Below are 16,781 nucleotides of genomic sequence, written 5' to 3' on the forward strand. Positions count from 1 at the left end.
CCAAAATCTCTCACTTTCTGAAACTCTCACCCTATTACATTTGGCCCAAAGTTTGAATTCTACTCTACAATACAAGAATTGTAAAATCTGAATTGTGATTTGTCAAAGATTGGAGCTTGCTTCCTCTTGTGTTTAATACAAATTGTACTGTTGAATTTTTGTTGACATGTTTTCATGAACACAAGTTAAAGAGGTCGGCTTCTTTAATATTGGTATTTACTTCTTACATAGAAACATAGAATTTGACGGCAGATAAGAACCACTTGGCCCATCTTGTGTGCCCCTTTTTTTTAAATGTTACCTCAAACCATATTTGATCCTTATTTTTTTGTAAGGATATCAATATGCCTATCCCAAGCATGTTTAAATTGTACTACTTTATTTGCCTTCTTCCTGTGTATATACAAAAGGAGATGTTTTTGTTCTAAGGGTGCCCACTCAATTTTATTAGGTATTGATTACTTCAAGTATGTTCATGAGTACTTCAAGACAACACTGCACACCTCTAATGGTATATTGCCCAAATAGGAGCATGCACTCAGCAAACATTTCAATTATGAAATCATTTTGTTTGCTCTCAGTGTACACTGCACAATACCATCAGCTGTAAGCTATGTCTCCATGGAGAGCAACTGTCATTTTCCATACACTATTTCTCAGCATGTGCAAACATTTATTGAATAATGAATGTTTGTCTGTGTTGAACACAATTGTTCTGTCTTTATGTGCAATGCAGAGCATTTCTGATCTGACTAGATGCAGAATTCATCTGGATTTTATACATTTTTAACGATCATTACAATTGAATAGGATCCTTCACATCTGATCAATTATAGATCAAAAACGTATGTGTAGCAGTCTGACATAGCAGGCCGAGATTATTCTAATTAAGGGTGTTGGCTTTGGAGGATTAAAATAGCTGCTGTGATGCTAGGGGTGGTATTCGACAAACTACAGTGTACCTGCTTGCTTTGAAGAAGTTGACTTTCTAATTGCCAGCTGGAGTTCGATTTGAGCAGGATAGGGGCCAGATGTCGGTGAAAAAGACAAACAAGGTTGAGCAAAGGTTATTAGGGGGTCTTATGATTGTTAGTATGGGAGAGCGCCATAAACCAACATGGTTCCCCGAGCAATGTTTCATTCCAAACCCAGCATGACCTTCTTTGATCAGTGGTGTCAAACTCATGGCTTTCCAGCTGTTGTGGAACCACACATCCGAGCATGCCTTTCCACAGTTTTAGCAATCCATTATTTAAAATCTGTGGCAGGGCATGCTGGGACGTGTAGTTCCACAACAGTTGGAGGGCCATGAGTTTGACATCACTGCCGTAGATCCTAATAGGGACTATAGCTACTGAGCTGCTGTAACCCCACTCCTCCTCCAGACAGGAGCATGACTTGCAGCAGGCCCCACCCCATAGTTGCCTACCCTCCAGCATTCTGCAGGAGACTCCCTGAAATAGCAGCAATCTCCCTCTCTCCCTCATTGGTCTAGCAATCTCCCTAATTTCACCTAGCCCACATTACACTATTACATTTTAGGGGGGAAAAAAGGAATGAATGATAGATACATTCACATTGAATCATCAGCACCATTTCCCAGCACTTTAGCAAGTATAGTAGCTCTTACTAACTGCTTTGGGGCTCATCTACATTTGGATATAATTCATTTAAAAAAATTCTAAGTGCCACGTTCACAATCTCTTTTCACAATCTCTCCATATATGGAATTAGACACGCCCATATGGGTGGAGCATGTCATGCCCCCTTAATGAGGCACAGTGCAAAATTCTACTACCAACTATAATCTCCCTGAAACTCGTTTTCAAAAGTAGGCAAGTATGCCCCACCCCCATCTCAGCGCAGGTAGAAGCCGCTGCTGCCTACTACTCTGCTGGTTAAATCACTGGACTGCTGATTGTTTTACAAGCCTTCCATTACTCTGTCAATAACACTGCACATACACGTATATTCGCCATTTTTCATAAGCAATGTGCTTCTGCATACTTATATTTGCCTATTTCTGGTGAAGGCAGAAATATAAATGCAATGTGCTTGGTAATTGCAATCCCACATACAATATTTTAGCGTGGTATGGTGTTTTCATGCAAAATCAGCAGCACTCGTAGTCAGTTTTCAAACAAATTATATTAAATAAAGTGCATAGATAGCCGATGTTTCAGTGTACGCAGACCCCTTTGTCAAGGAGCAGACAGATAAAAAGTACACATCAAATGCTAACCTTAGAGGAGAGTGACTGTGTAACACCATCGCCACGCTGTCCTGGCGCTGGATGTGGAGACTCCCACTCAATAATGTACAAATTGGTATTAAAAATGTATTTTTGCACTTAAACATGAGATAGCAGGAGGGATGGCACCAATGCGCTCGCTTGTATGCTAAAATGTCTAGCTATGGCTCTGGGCCCAAGTAAAAACTAGCGAATTTCTTAAAATGCCTATAATAAGCTTTTTAATTTTTAGAACCCTGGCATGGTGTATTCAGAATGATAACGAAATGGAAACCTTGAATTCTGTCAGCCAATAGGGTTTATCCAAACATTTGAAATATTTTGAAATGTAACACTAGTCAAGTCCATGAAATGTGTGCAGATTGTTCTCTAAATGGCAGGCCGTGAGAAGGCCACATTTAGGGAAACAAAATCTCTCACTATGGCCCCTATTCTGATGGACACGCTCCCCTGTGTGTACTGTCAGGGGAGTGATTTTTTCACGACTGCACATGCAGGGAAGGGCGCATTTGATCTTTTATACAAACCCTATTGCACTGCCAAATTCTTTCTCAATCCGAGTATAACTACAAGTGCTGCCCTCACATGATGTTCAATTTTAGAGAAGATAGAAGGAATGTATTAAAGGATACTTTCAAGAACTCTCACTTAAGCGAAAATGATTTTGAGGGAGACGTGGGAAGTATTATGATGAAACTTCAAAAAACTACTCATCAAGGAGTGCAACCTATGGTGGGAAACAGCAACCTTGGAGACCTATATCTCCGAGCACCTAATACCACGAGGTCTTCGCCTGGAAAAACTCCCCTCCTTTGGGACTGACTCAGAGACCTTCAAAAAAGAATGGCTAAATATCTTGGACACATGTTCCTTTGCCTTAATCAAACTAATAGTGGAAGAATGCAAAAAAGAGCTAATTAACATAGAGAAGGAAATTAACACCCTCAGTAGTCTGGCAGGTCCCTTTAAAGACTCCCAGGAATGCAAGGACCTGGAGAAAAAAAATATCCAATAAATTATGCAAATTGGAAAGAGATATTATAAGAAAAAAACAAAGGAAAATGTTCAGAGATAAGGAGGATCTTAAACAGGGGACATACCATCCAAAAATGCCATCATCTAACTCAAATAGATCTGAGCTAGACAATATGGAACAAATTACCACCAATACTGAAACAAGATCTATCCAGAATACTCCCTCTACAAATACCCTTGGGAATAAAATAAGTGATCGGAATAACTGGAGAAAGAAAGATACCAATATTCGATATCATACCAGAGGGCAGGACAATTACCACAGATGGCAGAATCAAGACCCAAATAGGGACCAAAGATCCAACAAGTATGATCATACCCCCAGGACGAGAAATGATCCCAATTCCAGGAAAACATTCCATCAGAACATCAACTTTGATCATTTTTCCAGGGATAGACAGCAACATTTCCAAAGGGACACTGACAACAGGAACCCTTCCAGCTCAGAAGGGATCATCTAAGGGATAATAACGTCACCACCATACCCTCTCCCAAAGGACAACAATCCATCAGGAACCATTTTTTAGGGAAACGCAGGAACAGAAACGAAAGAGACTTTTAAATACCAGTAAAAACCGTCTCCTCATAAAAAACATCATGAAGATATATAGAGGAAAAAGAGGAGGGACGGTATCCAAAAAAGAAAAAAGTAAGAACAGATTAAAAGCATATGGCAAAATGATAAAAATTAATCGAAAACAGGAGGCTACCACTTATGAAGACACGAAAATATTCAATCTAAGTGCACATACCCTATCAAATATGGAGAACCAAGTATTGAGCAAGGGCTTTTGACCTATATGTTGATACTCAAAAGTTTCTGCGAAAAATTTCCCTGAAAAAGTTTTTCTACAAAGAGAAGGAAAATAGCGAGCTCATACGGACAGATCCGAATGAAAATGAGGGGAGAAGGGTCTTCAAGAAAAAATCAACCTTTAACCCAACTCATAGTAGAGGATGTTTCCTAGAGACTTTTGGGAAACTAGTTACAAGGGATGTTGAAAAACTGTGCAATGCCTCAAAGGACGTTAGCAAAAGCAATATGACGAAGGCCGAAAGAAATGCCTTGAAGTCCCTGAAGGAGAATGATTCCCTCACCATTAAGCCCGCCGACAAAGGCGGCGGGATAGTGGTGATGGACACCAAAAAATATGAAGACAAGGTCTTCGAATTATTAAAGGATACTGATACATATATTCCTCTACGGAAAGATCCAACAGAGAATATTAAGAAAAATCTGTTTATCTTCGTCAACAAATTCTTTTCCAAGGGGACAATAACCGAAAAGGAAAAGGATTTCCTAAAAATTGATGACCCGACAATACCCGTTATTTACGGGCTTCCAAAGGTGCACAAAAACACTGTAGATCCCCCCCTAAGACCCATTGTTGCAGGGATAGGGTCTATAACTTCCAATCTATCTCAGATGATAAACTTCTTCCTACAGCCTATTGCCCAAAAGCGTAGATCTTTTTTGGAAGACACCACACAAACCCTATTGGAATTGGAAAAAGTAAAGTGGGAAGAAAATGACCTTTTGGCTACGGGTGATGTAGGGTCTCTTTATACTATAATAGCCCATGAAAAAGGTATCGAAGCAGTAAAATTCTATCTGATGCAGGAAAATGTGCCCATAAGTACCCAGGAATTCATTTTGGAAGGGATAGAGTTTATTTTAAAAAAATAACTATTTTTACTTTGGAGGTGAATTCTTCCTGCAGCGGTCAGGGACCGCGATGGGCACGAAATTCGCACCGAGCTTTGCGGTCATCTTCATGAATTATTAGGAGGAATCCTACATTTGGAGCAGGCTCGGTGCGGGTTTCGTGTCATACCATCGCTATATAGATGACGTCATACTGGTCTGGCGAGGAGGTGAGGAAAGTCTAATGGTGTTTCTAGATCACTTCAATTGCAACGACTATGGCATCAAATTAACATTCGATGTCAGTAGTAGTACAGTAAATTTTCTGGACCTGACAGTTTATATTGATAGTGGAACAGACAGTAACCACCATCCAAGGTGGTTGTCATCCATTCCAGCTAGCCAATTTCAAAGGGTAAAGAGAAATTGTTCCACCAAAGAAACCTTTGAAAATCAGGTGGTTCACATGAAAAGAAAGTTCACCGACAAAGGCTACAGGGAAGAAAATCTAAATCGCGCCTTGGAAAAGGTCCAACAAACAGAAAGACAGGATCTTTTGAAAGGAAGAGCAAAAAATGTAGAAGGGGACAAAAAAGAATTTTCATGTTCATTCATAACACCATTCAATGATAAATATAAGAACATAGAAAAAATCGTCAATGCGCACTGGAAAGTACTAATGTCAGATCCAGTACTACAGAAAATCTTGCCGGAAAAACCAGTAATGATATACAAAAAGGCTCCTAATTTGAGCAAACACCTAGTAAAAAGTGCTATAACACCTAAAAACACGGGCCCCAGTGTCAAATCAAAGGGTTTTATCGCTGCGGTCTGTGTATAGCCTGTAGAAATTGCACTACCAAAGAAGGTAGCAAGATTACAACGTTCAAATCCTGCAGCACTAAAAAAGATAACAAAATAGAAACCTTGAATTCTGTCAGCCAATAGGGTTTATCCAAACATTTGAAATATTTTGAAATGTAACACTAGTCAAGTCCATGAAATGTGTGCAGATTGTTCTCTAAATGGCAGGCCGTGAGAAGGCCACATTTAGGGAAACAAAATCTCTCACTATGGCCCCTATTCTGATGGACACGCTCCCCTGTGTGTACTGTCAGGGGAGTGATTTTTTCACGACTGCACATGCAGGAGGGAGGAAATAGGCTGCTGGGAAGGGCGCATTTGATCTTTTATACAAACCCTATTGCACTGCCAAATTCTTTCTCAATCCGAGTATAACTACAAGTGCTGCCCTCACATGATGTTCAGTTTTAGAGAAGATAGAAGGAATGTATTAAAGGATACTTTCAAGAACTCTCACTTAAGCGAAAATGATTTTGAGGGAGACGTGGGAAGTATTATGATGAAACTTCAAAAAACTACTCATCAAGGAGTGCAACCTATGGTGGGAAACAGCAACCTTGGAGACCTATATCTCCGAGCACCTAATACCACGAGGTCTACGCCTGGAAAAACTCCCCTCCTTTGGGACTGACTCAGAGACCTTCAAAAAAGAATGGCTAAATATCTTGGACACATGTTCCTTTGCCTTAATCAAACTAATAGTGGAAGAATGCAAAAAAGAGCTAATTAACATAGAGAAGGAAATTAACACCCTCAGTAGTCTGGCAGGTCCCTTTAAAGACTCCCAGGAATGCAAGGACCTGGAGAAAAAAAATATCCGATAAATTATGCAAATTGGAAAGAGATATTATAAGAAAAAAACAAAGGAAAATGTTCAGAGATAAGGAGGATCTTAAACAGGGGACATACCATCCAAAAATGCCATCATCTAACTCAAATAGATCTGAGCTAGACAATATGGAACAAATTACCACCAATACTGAAACAAGATCTATCCAGAATACTCCCTCTACAAATACCCTTGGGAATAAAATAAGTGATCGGAATAACTGGAGAAAGAAAGATACCAATATTCGATATCATACCAGAGGGCAGGACAATTACCACAGATGGCAGAATCAAGACCCAAATAGGAACCAAAGATCCAACAAGTATGATCATACCCCCAGGACGAGAAATGATCCCAATTCCAGGGAAACATTCCATCAGAACATCAACTTTGATCATTTTTCCAGGGATAGACAGCAACATTATCAAAGGGACACTGACAACAGGAACCCTTCCAGCTCAGAAGGGATCATCTAAGGGATAATAACGTCACCACCATACCCTCTCCCAAAGGACAACAATCCATCAGGAACCATTTTTTAGGGAAACACAGGAACAGAAACGAAAGAGACTTTTAAATACCAGTAAAAACCGTCTCCTCATAAAAAACATCATGAAGATATATAGAGGAAAAAGAGGAGGGACGGTATCCAAAAAAGAAAAAAGTAAGAACAGATTAAAAGCATATGGCAAAATGATAAAAATTAATCGAAAACAGGAGGCTACCACTTATGAAGACACGAAAATATTCAATCTAAGTGCACATACCTATCAAATATGGAGAACCAAGTATTGAGCAAGGGCTTTTGACCTATATGTTGATACTCAAAAGTTTCTGCGAAAAATTTCCCTGAAAAAGTTTTTCTACAAAGAGAAGGAAAATAGCGAGCTCATACGGACAGATCCGAATGAAAATGAGGGGAGAAGGGTCTTCAAGAAAAAATCAACCTTTAACCCAACTCATAGTAGAGGATGTTTCCTAGAGACTTTTGGTAAACTAGTTACAAGGGATGTTGAAAAACTGTGCGATGCCTCAAAGGACGTTAGCAAAAGCAATATGACGAAGGCTGAAAGAAATGCCTTGAAGTCCCTGAAGGAGAATGATTCCCTCACCATTAAGCCCGCCGACAAAGGCGGCGGGATAGTGGTGATGGACACCAAAAAATATGAAGACACGGTCTTCGAATTATTAAAGGATACTGATACATATATTCCTCTACGGAAAGATCCAACAGAGAATATTAAGAAAAATCTGTTTATCTTTGTCAACAAATTCTTTTCCAAGGGGACAATAACCGAAAAGGAAAAGGATTTCCTAAAAATTGATGACCCGACAATACCAGTTATTTACGGGCTTCCAAAGGTGCACAAAAACACTGTAGATCCCCCCCTAAGACCCATTGTTGCAGGGATAGGGTCTATAACTTCCAATCTATCTCAGATGATAGACTTCTTCCTACAGCCTATTGCCCAAAAGCGTAGATCTTTTTTGGAAGACACCACACAAACCCTATTGGAATTGGAAAAAGTAAAGTGGGAAGAAGATGACCTTTTGGCTACGGGTGATGTAGGGTCTCTTTATACTATAATAGCCCATGAAAAAGGTATCGAAGCAGTAAAATTCTATCTGATGCAGGAAAATGTGCCCATAAGTACCCAGGAATTCATTTTGGAAGGGATAGAGTTTATTTAAAAAAAAATAACTATTTTTACTTTGGAGGTGAATTCTTCCTGCAGCGGTCAGGGACCGCGATGGGCACGAAATTCGCACCGAGCTTTGCGGTCATCTTCATGAATTATTGGGAGGAATCCTACATTTGGAGCAGGCTCGGTGCGGGTTTCGTGTCATACCATCGCTATATAGATGACGTCATACTGGTCTGGCGAAGAGGTGAGGAAAGTCTAATGGTGTTTCTAGATCACTTCAATTGCAACAACTATGGCATCAAATTAACATTCGATGTCAGTAGTAGTACAGTAAATTTTCTGGACCTGACAGTTTATATTGATAGTGGAACAGACAGTAACCACCATCCAAGGTGGTTGTCATCCATTCCAGCTAGCCAATTTCAAAGGGTAAAGAGGAATTGTTCCACCAAAGAAACCTTTGAAAATCAGGTGGTTCACATGAAAAGAAAGTTCACCGACAAAGGCTACAGAGAAGAAAATTTAAATCGCGCCTTGGAAAAGGTCCAACAAACAGAAAGACAGGATCTTTTGAAAGGAAGAGCAAAAAATGTAGAAGGGGACAAACAAGAATTTTCATGTTCATTCATAACAACATTCAATGATAAATATAAGAACATAGAAAATATCGTCAATGCACACTGGAAAGTACTAATGTCAGATCCAGTACTACAGAAAATCTTGCCGGAAAAACCAGTAATGATATACAAAAAGGCTCCTAATTTGAGCAAACACCTAGTAAAAAGTGCTATAACACCTAAAAACACGGGCCCCAGTGTCAAATCAAAGGGTTTTATCGCTGCGGTCTGTGTATAGCCTGTAGAAATTGCACTACCAAAGAAGGTAGCAAGATTACAACGTTCAAATCCTGCAGCACTAAAAAAGAGTATAAAATCAAAAGTTTTGCCACTTGCAACAGTAAAAATGTAATATACTTAATACAATGTAAATGTGAAAAACAGTATATTGGGAAAACAAGCAGACCCCTGAAAGTTCGCTTAGGCGAACATTTTCGCAATATAAAAAATGGTCTAGAGAACCATTGTATGTCGGCACATTTTAAACAAACCCATCAATGTTCCACCAATGACATAATAAGCTTTAAAGTTATAGAACAGGTGAGAGGCAATTGGCGAAAGAAGAACATAGAAGTAGCCTTAGCGCAGGCAGAAATGCGCTGGATATACGAATTGAAAACTCTAAGTCCCCAAGGACTCAATGGGGACTTCGAGCTTAAATGGTTCATCTAAAAGCATTTCCCCCCCCCCTTTTTTAAAAATATATGGGACACAAAGCGTAAAAGTATATTACCTATAAACCTAAAAGTATACCATTACAAATAGAAGTGGTCTTTTTTTATAATATATTTTGGGTTTAGAGTGTGTTTCCCTTTAAGATAACCCAGTAACCTACATAGTAAAGAATCCTTGTAGGAACATGTATAATCAATAAAATTTTTACATATAAGGTGATCACGTGACCACCTTTACCTGTGCCTTGAAAAAGATCCCTAGAAGGATTGAAACACGTTGGCGGCAGCGGGTGGATGTGGTCACCCTATCTTTTAATTTTTAAACTCCAACAGAAGCCTTTTTATTCAAAGAAAATCTCCTAATGATGCCGGAGCTGTCAAGCGTATCCTGAATAAGTACAGCCTGCAAGCCTCCACTAACGGAAAACCTGCTTGCTTCAGCGCCCGTGAATCAACAGGCGGGTTCCTAACTACAAGTCGGGGAAGTGTATATCTCCTACTACCGCTGGAAGCCGGGACCCACGGCTGCGGCGGTGAAAGAGACATCTCTCCTACCTGCAGAAAAATTACCATACTACGATCAGGAACAGAAGAACACGGGAGTGGAGGTACGAACTGTTTATTCTCTTTCCCACCCCGTGTATATCTCTACATTTGAAATACTACTGACATATTGAGCCAAAACGGAACTTTGTATCAGGATTGCGCTATTTTTTAAATGAACTCTTAAAGAAACAGTTTCTTTTTTTGGGAGACACCAATCTCTCTTTTTTTCTGGATTTTTAAACTTTGTTGCATATTCAGGACTGTCTATACTTGTGATATTAATAAATAGTATATGTCTTTTTCAACTTTCATTTGGAATACAAACATTTTTTTTTCTGAATACCAGACCTAGCGCCTGTGATCCCCCATCCACACCCCCTTTTTTTGCCTCTATAATATACAGCTAGAGGATTGTACTAGCAGGAGGGAGGAAATAGGCTGCTGGGAAGGGCGCATTTGATCTTTTATACAAACCCTATTACATGTGCATAGCTAGTTATGCGCATGTGCAGCTGCTGTGTGTGAGTGGCCACGGCGAATAGATTATTTGGTGGGTGCTTGCACACAACAGTGTGGACGGGGGCGTGCAGCAGTGGGCGATGTTTCTCTAACGGGAAAGCCCAGCATTTCATGGGCATTCCCATGATAACACTGAGCGTTCTCATGGTAATTCTCCGATGACATCAGCTGCCCACTTGCTTTCCGCACAGGACGCCGCAGATAAGAGATGTCTCAGATCTGTGAGCGCTGGAGAAATCATTTGATGGTTGCCGACCATCGACTGATTTCTGCCCCGCACCCAAGGCTGTGAATGGATGTTTATGACAAACATCCATTCATAGCCTCACGGGAGATCGTGGCGTGCGAGGAGGGGGGGCAGGGGGCCGGCCCTGTGGGCGGCATCTGGTGGACTTGCAAGGCTGCGAAATTCGCAGCCTTCGAGTCACCCAGAATAACCTCCTATGTTTGGAGGTAAAATTCATACTGGTAGTGCTTTATGGCTAGAAAATAAATCACACACTTAAGCTCCAAATACATTGGTCTCCGAACTTGTGACACAGTTTTCATTCCCAGTTGTGGAATTTCCGGTGTTGCTTGCAGTTAGGAAATATTTAGGTTGTTTTCATATGTAATAAATATTGAAATGCGAGATATACTGGATTATTTATCATATAAATCTTTAAGCATAAGTAATTTGCAGGAGGAAGTTGTAGAATATATCCACTGTATACACTGATGACAGCACATACTTTCATTCTCAAAGTCCAGAAAATCGGCACGCTGACTAATGTCCAACAATTTTAATAATTCATATTTTCATCACAAGCATGTTAATCCTTATGTGGGTAAGTCAGCTCTTCGGAAAGGCTGAATGCAATGTCGCCTGAGTTCTGCGGCTGTGTGGGATTGTGGCTGAACACCGACAAGGGCAATCACTTACAGTACAAGGCAAAACCATGCCTTGTGAATTATTGCCCCTTTGTAAAACGTCTCAGTTCAGCCGGCATCCCACACAGCCGCCAAACTCAGGCGGTATTACTTCTGCCCTTCATGTCTGATGAGCCTTCTTATATGCACCTACTAGCCAAATGTAGAGACGGGGGGAAGCAACGCCCCTGCACTCTCGCACACCCCTAGATATGAGAATGGTTCTGATTTCCTGCTCCGCAATATACTCTTGAGTGGTTCTTACAGTAATTGTAAAGTTCATTTAAAATCTGGGAATTTTAAATTGAAGAAAAATTCTACTAAAGCTTTTAGGAATAAAAAAAAACAATATACCATTTTGATTTATGCGGTTAATTTTATTATTACTAGTATAATTATTATTTTTATTATATTAATCCTTTATTTAAATTGCACCACAAGGGTTCTGAAGTTCCCAGTACAGTACAAAACAAATGAGCACACAAAAGTTTTTTATAAATTATACTATAAAACAATGCAGGACAAGTGCAAGTTTTATAAACATTGCTGCATCAGTGCAAATATTATCATTTATTTATATGGTGCCACAAGGGTTCCCCAACGCCTGAAATTACATAAATGAGCAGAATTTTTTTTTTTTAAATGACTTACAGTGCAAGGCAATTTAGGACCAGTACATGGTAAATAAAGACAGTTTCAGGAGGGGGCAGGACACTGAAGAAGGATTTGAAGAAGGAGTGGGTGGTCCACAGTGTCAAAAGCAGAAGAGAAGTCAAGAAGAATAAGCAGAGCGTAGCGGCCCTTAGATTTGGCAGCATGAAGATCATTGCAGATTTTCATGAGGGCAGTTTCAGTGATGGAAAACAGACTGGAATTGATCAAGCAGAGAGTGGGAGGAAAGAAAGACGGTGGTTGTAGGCAATGCATTCAAGGAGTTTGGAGAAAAAAGGTAGGAGAAAGATGGATCGGTAGTTGGAGAGAGTGTTGGGATCAAGAGTTTTTTAAGACTAGGGAAGACAAGGGCATGGCTAAAGGCAGAGGAGACAGTGCCAAATGAGAGAAAGAGATGGATGAGTTGTGCAAGGTGGGAACAGGCAGAAGAAGAGATGTAGTGGAGAAGGCGGGAGGATAGAGGGTCTAATGGGGAGTGGCTTAGGGGCAGGACCGGATGAGGTCCATTACTTCACTTTCAATTAAGCAGCATGGTGGTAGAAATCAATGGGTAGGTGCCATTGAAGGGAGTTTGAAGAAGACAATAGTATAAGTAAGGGAAGTAAAGCACATGAGGAAAGAGGGCTATGCAGGTTAGAGTGTAAATGCTAAAGCTGAGGGTCAAACAGACAAAGTTGACACAGATGGAGAGGAACATGAGCACAGAACAGAGATTTAGGGATGGCTGGGTTTGATGAAGAAGTGGGTCTTGAGAGCCCATTTGAAGTTTTGTAGACAGGTGGAATGTCTGCTGGGGAGTGACATGAGCAAAATCTTGGAGGTGAGAATTGGAGGAAGCAATCGGTTGGCAGAAGATTTGATTTTTATTTGTGTAGATAGGAGGGAGGGTGGGAGTGTGAAGGAGATGAGGTCATAGATTTAAATGGGACAGGAATGGGAGAGGACTTTGTAACTTAGGGCCTTATTTTGGTTCACTCTTTCTGACAAAATCCTTCTTAGATGGACAAAACCATGTGCACTGCAGGGGAGCATATGCAAAATGTGCAGAGAGAGTTAGATTTGGGTGGGGTTTTACTTCAAAGTGAGATCTATATTGAAGTGTAAAAATAAAGCAGCCAGTATTTTCCCTGCACAGAAACAAAATTACTCACCCAAATCTAATTCTCTCTGCACATGTTACATCTGCCCCCCTGCAGTTCACATGGTTTTGACCATCCAAGAAGTATTTTGTCAGAAAGAGTGAACCAAAATAAGGCCCTTAGTGTGAAATGCTTGAATTTGATTCTGAAAGTGAAGGTTTTGAAGAAAAAGGATACACATGTAGTATATTTAGAAAGAAGAAAAGAGCGTTTTCTACAGCGACTGCAGCGTTTTCTGGGAGCATATGGCAAAAAGAGAAGTGTATATCTACACGGGAAGCAGCGCTCTCCCAGTCAAATGATATTTTATAAACAATAAAATAGATATGGGATTGCCTGAAAATAAGTTTAACAATTTATTTTATACATATAAAAATGATATGCAATAAAAAAACACAATACACAATAAAATAATTGGGACAGATACTTTCTGTGAAATAACTTCAGTGTGAGCCCAAGGGGAGGTTTCTGGTATAAGTAATGTCCTCTAAATGGCTTATTGATAAGGCTTGTAAATGGCTTTTTGACAGTCTCACCAATTGTGGGATTTTCCGGCTTGGGTCCTGTGTCCTCACTAAAGTGCGGTTGTGCAGAGATGGTACCGGGCCGCTGGAGGAAGATCTCGGACCTTGTGGTGCTTTCCCAGATGGTGGATAAAGTGCTTGTAGCCAAAATGTTGTTTGGAAGTCCAGCAAATTTTTAGGGACTTGTAGCCTTAGGAGGAGGAAGTCAAATAGCAAAAAGAGGCGAATTATACTTACCGATAATTCCTTTTTCTTCATAGAGATCCCATGGCAGCCTTAACACTGGGATATTCCCATCCCCCATAGATTCAGACAGGACATTTTTCTCTAGGACCGCCCACCTTGGGTATAATAGCCCCCTCCTTGCTCTCCTCTGTGTCTTTGATGTCTCCGTAACACTGGTCCTGGAGAAAAACACAACATAGCATAATACACAGGGAGGGTAACCAATGGCTGCCATGGGATCTCTATGAAGAAAAAGGAATTATCGGTAAGTATAATTCGCCTCTTTCTTCTACGATCCCCATGGCAGCCTTAACACTGGGACATACCCAAGTAAACACACGGGAGGGCTGAATTCATGCATGTAATATTTATTTATATATGTAGGCTCTTAAACAACCGAAGTAGCCTCTTGTAAGACATGCTTCCCAAAGTGGGCAGCCGATACATTAAGTGCGTAGTGATTTGCAAAGGTATGAACTGACGGCCAAGTAGCTGCTCTGCAGATTTCTGCCACCGACGCCTTCGCCTTATTTGCCCAGGAAGTGGAAACTGCCCGGGTAGAGTGTGCCTGAACAATAGGAGGAGCTGTTCTACCGGCCTTCTTGTATGCAAACAGGATGGTTTCTCTGATCCACCTGGATATTGTCTGCTTCACCGGTGCCTTCCCTCTTTTTACTCCTTCTGGAATGACAAACAAGTGATTAGAGGTTCTGAAAGGCTTAGTTCTTTCCAGATAAATGGATATAGCCCTGACCAAGTCTAGAGTATGCCAGGCTTCTTCCTGCTCGTTTTGCGGATTGGTACAAAACTGAGGTAGTGTTATCTCTTGGTTCAAGTGGAAGGAAGAGACGACCTTAGGGACAAATTCTGGGTGCGTACGTAGAACTACCCTGTCTGGATATATTACCAGGTATGGTTCCTCTATCCACAGGGCCTGCAGCTCACTGACCCGTCTAGCAGAAGTGACTGCAACCAGAAACACCACCTTCCAGGTGAGGAATTTTAATGCGCATTCGGCTAGAGGTTCAAACGGCTCCTTAGTTAAGACCGCCAGCAATAGGTTCAAGTCCCAAGGTGCTACAATGGCTTTGATTGGTGGTCTGATTCTTTTCATCGCCCTACCAAATCTTTTGACCATCTTGTCTTCTGCCAGAGGCCTATCCAATAGAACACTCAGAGCTGAAGTCTGTGCTTTGATCGTGGCCGTGGCTAGGCCCATTTGAAATCCCTCAAACAGAAACTGTAACACCTTGTCCGTGGGAATACATGCAAAGTCTCCTTTGAATTCACCCCAGGTAATAAACTTATTCCAAGTTTTATAATAGGCTGCCGAAGAAACCGTCTTCCTAGCCTTCATCATCATCTCCGCGACTTGTGGCGATAGATTATGTTTTCTCAGAATCTGCCGTTCAATTTCCATGCCTCTAGACACAATGCTGCTGGGTCTTGATACCACAGTGGCCCCTGACTCAACAGGTCTGGTCTGTTCGGCAATCTCCAAGGTTGCTGTATTGACATTCTCAGGGCATTGGTATACCAGGCCCTCCTCGGCCAATGTGGTAGAATTACTATCACCTGTACCTGGTCTTCCCGTATCTTCTTCAGTATCTTGGATATTACTGGGAAAGGGGGAAAGACGTAACCCAGGTCGAACGACCATTTGATCGCGAAAGTGTCCAGCGCTTCTGCCTGAGGATGCCAAAACTTTGAGCAGAATCTGCTCACCTTTCTGTTGGTGGCTGTGGCCATCAGGTCCACTTCTGGCACCCCAAACTTCTTCACAATCTCTCGGAACACCTCCTGGTTTAGTTCCCACTCTCCAGGTAGTATTGCCCTGCGGCTCAGGAAATCCGCAACTATGTTCTCTTTCCCTGGAATGTAAACCGCTGAAATCGACCGCAGATTCGCTTCTGCCCAGCTCATGATCTTTTCCGATAATCTCATCAACTTCTGACTTCTGGTTCCCCCTTGGTGATTTACGTGGGACACCACTGTCACGTTGTCGGTCATAATTCGGAGATGAGAGCCTCGAATTTTCGTCTTGAGCATAGACATTGCTTCCCAAACAGCCTGCAGTTCTCTTGCGTTTGAGGAATTCTTTGCCTCTTCCTGAGACCAGTTTCCCTGAACCGACGATTCGCCCATGTGGGCTCCCCATCCTGACAAACTTGCGTCTGTTGTCAGTATCCGGAAACTTGGATTTTCTAAGCTGGAGGTTCTGCTCTCCAGATCTTCTATCCACCATCTCAGGGATCTTCTCACTGGTTGAGGCAGCTGTATCATATGATGGTCTTTGTATCCTCTTTTCAACAGTGGAAGCAGATGCCACTGTAACTGTCTTGAGTTCCACTGTGCCCAAGGTACAATCTTTATACATGACACCATCATCCCCAGCAATTGAACTGCTTTTAGAAGTGGGATTCTTTTCTTCAGTAGTATCCACTCCGTCAGCTCTCTTATTTTCGTACATCTCTCCACTGACAAGGCCACTGAGTACTTTCCCGTGTCTATTCTGACACCCAGGAACTGTATTATCTTGGTAGGATTGAACTGACTCTTCTCGTCGTTTATTATCCACCCCAGTCTTGTCAATGTTTCTAGAGTAAGCGATAGGCTCCGCCTTACCTCTTCCGCTGAGTCCCCAGCAATTAGCAAATCGTCTAAGTATGGCCAGATCTGGACTTTC

The sequence above is a fragment of the Crinia signifera genome, chromosome 7 (assembly GCF_055691185.1).
Source record: "Crinia signifera chromosome 7, ASM5569118v1, whole genome shotgun sequence".
Lineage (NCBI taxonomy): Eukaryota > Metazoa > Chordata > Amphibia > Anura > Myobatrachidae > Crinia > Crinia signifera.